The sequence below is a fragment of the Penaeus monodon genome, chromosome 3 (genome assembly GCF_015228065.2).
Source record: "Penaeus monodon isolate SGIC_2016 chromosome 3, NSTDA_Pmon_1, whole genome shotgun sequence".
In the NCBI taxonomy this organism is placed as follows: Eukaryota; Metazoa; Arthropoda; class Malacostraca; order Decapoda; family Penaeidae; genus Penaeus; species Penaeus monodon.
The window spans coordinates 48,716,371-48,721,370 of NC_051388.1; the positions used below are offsets into that span (position 1 = coordinate 48,716,371).

Here is a 5,000-nt window from a genome sequence, read left to right on the forward strand (position 1 = left end):
GCCCCTTGCTCCTTCCGTAAGTATTGAACCAATTATTCTATAGTGTAAGTACACACGTAGTTCCGCGCATATATTCATTATCTCTCTCTCTCTCTCTCAAATCTCCTCGGCTCCCCTCCACGCCAGCTCTCTCGGCCCTCTCATCCCTACTCTCCCCCCCGGCCGCATCGGCTCTCACTCGTATCTCCGCCCCATTCCTCCGCTCCTCTCCCACGTCGCAACCCATCTCTCCTCTCGCTCTCTCTGCTCCCTCTCCATCACTCTCCCTCCGCTCTCTCCGCTCTCACTCGCTCCTCCTCTCTCCACTCTCTCCTCCTATCTCTCTCGTCTCCACTCTCTCTCTCTATATATAATATATATATAAAATATATATATATATATATATATATTATATATATATTTAACTAATATGACAGGTTACGAATTTCAATAAGACATTTAACGTGCGCTTATGGGAACACTTTTTTATCTTGTTTGCAATCAGTAACTAAACAAATTTTGATTAAATTGATTTGGAAGGAACAAAAAGACATAAGCAATGTATAGTTTTTTGGGGAGGGGAAATGGTCGACCATATAATCAATCGTTGCATATCATTGATAGTGTACTACACGGGATTATCCTTATATAAATATGAATATTTATATAGAGTATACTGTTATACAAAACCCATGGTATACACTATGGGTGTTTTTGTGCAGTAGTGTATATTGTAAAGATATAGTAGCAGAAAACATCAATAAAATAATTTCTTAACCCTTTTTTTCCAGGACCAGCTCAGTAAAACGTCAACTAAGAGGTGAAGGACGAGACTAATTCTGGAAACGACTACACTCATCAGAATCGTAAATGGTTACTATACTCAGGGAGCTTACTACGTTTCTCTCCTTCCCGATGGCGTAATAAAGAGAGTTTTTTCCTACAACCAGTGAACGGCGACGTCCGGATAACTTGCCGAAGTTACTTATGAAGGAGAGGCCGAGAACATTCCTGCTTACCAGCCTGCTTCCCTTCTCTCGCTCCTACCACCACCCCCCCGCCCTTTCCTACACCAACCAGTTCCTACTCCCCTCCTACCCAACCACTCCTACTTATGCCTAATTTGTTAACCTGAAATCCTTTTCTATTGTATTTATGAATGATAATTTAAGGATGCCTTTCAATAATAAATTGTTTTCTTTTCTTTTATCACTATATTTTAATACACATGGTAACATACTTATATAATCTGAAGATCATATTTCCACTCAAATAATCCATATAGAACAGAGACAAAAGACAAATGAAATTCCCGTGTTTTACAGGTCTTGTGATATGAGTGTAGGAAAATATTATTTTTTTTTTTTTTTTTTTTTTTTTCCCCCCTATACTGTATGTAGTGGGAATTGATAATTGAAGATACATTTCATTTTAGATTTGATAGATATAGAACAGAATAGATAGTGATAGATAAGAATAGGTGTGTGTATGCGTGCATTTCTGTACGTATAATAAGCGTGCATATGTACATATGCACATATGTGTACAGAATGGAGAGAAGTGGTATGATTTTTATTTCACATTCTTAATGATAATTGTGTTGTTAGGCTACCTTCTCCAAAATAATAGAAAAAAAAGAAAATGAATAATGTTAGTCATAGTGTTAGCCTCATTCTACCGTTCTTTCAGAAAGTAAGCACTTAAGAGCGACTTGGGTAAATACCCGGTTTAAGGCCAGAATCTGCATATTCTGAAAGAAAATACAAATGAAGTGTGGCCCTTAGCTGGCGAACACCCTTAAGCTGAAAGCATATGTCTTAATCTGACACGTAAATAGCATTTAATTTCAGAGAGGTTCAATACCCTGCTTATCAACCCATCCTTCCTCGTTCTTATCAGTCTTATCATAATTTATCTCGTCTTTTTAATATAACATCAGAGGTGTACTTTTCTTGAAACTTGAGATGCGTGTTTATTTTTATATTCATATACTAAAGCAACCGAAAAATACATGAATATTAGTTACATTGATTAATATCGGTGACATTCGATTCTAACTGAATTTGTCTGAATTTTTCCAATGTTGATTGGGGGATCAAGTCAAACTTATTTTTTTTTGAAGAGCGTAACAAGAAACAGCGGTTTGATTTTCAGCATACCACACACAAACGTGATTTGCCGATGCTACACATGACAGAGTAACACTGTATGTACACCGTACACAAAACACACACACACACACATACACACTCAAAAACACACACACACACACACCACACACCACACACACCCACACAGCACACACCTACACACAACACACCACGTGTGTGGGGTGTCGACGTCGGGAGGGGCGCATGGTCGCTCCACCCTTCGCTTCCAGCCCTTTGCCCCTCATGGCAGTCTCCAGTAAGCAGGCCCCATCTCTAACTAACTCCTCACTGACCAGGCAGCCTCACTCCACCCAGGATTTCTCGCAAAGAGACTATCTTTATAGGGCAAATCCAACTAGGGAAACGAGCTAGATACCCTAAAGCCTGAGTTGGCGGGTCCCTGGATTTGCACATAACAGGTCTCCATGTATTTTCATCACGATGTCAGCCGTTCGGTTAAACACATGGTCCTGCACCTGTAGCCCATGATGCGGCGCTGTTGAGCAAAAAAAAGCTTCAAGAACGAGACGTCAAGGCCCATATACCGTTAGTACGAGTTCGCTTCCTCCAGACAAAATGCAGTATCAAGCCTTGAAGACACGTAGCTTCGGTCATATCTGCATATACCCAATGACATCATCCGCAAAGTCAAGAAAAGGTCTGTGACCTTGAATATTGTACGTGTTGTTCCACATTGACTTTGATTAGGAGCTCTGCCAATTAATCCAGTTCCATAACATACACACAACACCACACACACACACACACACACGCAACCCCACGCACACACCACACACACAACACACACACCATACACACACACACACTACAACACACCAACACAACACACAAATATAATATATATATATAAATATATATATTAATATATTTATAATATATATATATATATATTATATATATATTACACGTGTGTAAGAGTGTATGTGTAGAATTAGAAGTATTTTAATATATGTTTGTTTTTTATGTGTGTGTGTGTCCAATATACATAATGGCATAATATATATATATATCTATATATATAATATATATATATATTATATATATATATATTATATATAATATATATATAGATATATATATTCTTTACTGTGTAATGTTATGTATGTATGATATATGCCTCTATATATAAATAATATGTAATGACTAATATATATAATATATATATATATATCTCTCCTATATCTCTATATATATATATATATAATATATATTAATATGTATATATATAATATCATATATATATATTTATTATATATATCTTATTACCTCTCTATGATATATATGTTTTACTTATATAACATTATATAAACATATATATATCTCAATCTATCTATATTATCTCTATATATATATAATTATATTAATATATATATGTATATGTATACATATGTGTGTATATCTATTCCCCTGCCCTTAATATCAGTTGTATATCGAAAAAGTAGTTACAAAATTTTCAGGTAAAAAAGAGTGGAGTTGAAATGCAGTTTTATAATACACGATAAATAATTTACATCATAGGTCCTTCTTCGTTAACAGAATTATGCATAGCTAGGAGTGGTTTGGTAGGAAGGAGTTGGAGCTGGCTGATAGGAAGGGGCGGGGGCGGGCTGGTAGGAGCGAGAAGGGGCAGGTTGATAAGCTGGGTATTGGGCCTCTCCTTCGTAAGTAAATTCGGCCACGAATCCGGTCACCGTTCACGGTGTAGCAAACCCTTTTTACACGGCCATCGGGAAGGAGAACGTAAGTAGACGCCCCTGAGTATCATAACCATTACGATTTTCCTGATGATTGTAGTCGTTGCCAGAGTACTCGTCTCTCACTGCATAGTTAAAGTCGTACTGTGCAGGTCCCTGTTAGAGGCAAAAAAAATTCTGATTAACCATTCAACTGAATTATTTTATTTCCTGAACTACAATTTCAAAATTGTAGTTGAAATTGTACTGCGCATGCCCGTTAGAAAATGAACGAATGAATTAATAGTCCACAGAAAGATTGTGTGTGAAATGTATGTTTCATGCGTGGGCTCTTGCCCATATGAGAGAGCACGTTCATTTTAGTGCTCATGCATGCACGATATGTGTAAAGAGTGTGAGAAATTTGCATGTAGCAGTGTGTGTGTTTGTGTGTTTGTGTGTGGATGTATCTGTGTATACATTCGAAAGAGATATATTTCTTTTTTATCTGAATTTTGATATTATATAAAGCTGTTTATATGAACATATAGAGCTAACAATATTACAGTCTAAAAAAAATAAAGTATCACGTATTTTAAGTAGCTTTTACCGACTGATTATATAATTTACACTGATTTTTTTCAAGTGTCCGGGAACTTAAGGGAAAAGCCCCCCCCCTTTTTTTTTTTTTACAAATCAAGGATTTATGTTTCATTGTAAACAGACTTACTTACAAGAAGGGCGGGCGTTTGTAGAGGGAGAAGGAGCTCTGTAGCTAGGCGCGGGGGCACTGTAGGTTGGTCGGAGGTATTGTATAGATGGGAACAATTAACTGCCAAAGGCAACTGCCACCACGGCGAATAATACGAGAACCTGTATAACAAACAAAAAGAAAAATGTTGATTAAATTTCCCTAGTCACTCTCTAAATTTTCCTTTCCTTTTAGTTTCACATTATGATATAACCTGCAATACTCGCACCACTGTGTACCTGAGGAGACATGGCAGTGGAACTGAGGAGAGAATGAGTGCTGATGGAACCTGATGGCCGTTTTATAGGCGGGGTTCAGACCCTCATTATGGATGTAAAAACCGAGCTCCCTCGGTGAGCCAAAATAAGTAACTGTGGGAAAATAGATATTTCTTTTTCTTTTGATTTCTGTCTCTTTCAAAGGGAT

General features: G+C 37.1%; 1 pseudogene; it reads right to left on the reverse strand.

Moving 5' to 3' along the window:
• Window positions 1-3,623: 3,623 nt before the first annotated feature.
• The window catches only part of LOC119587133, a 6,363-nt pseudogene continuing 4,986 nt past the window's right edge, over window positions 3,624-5,000 (reverse strand).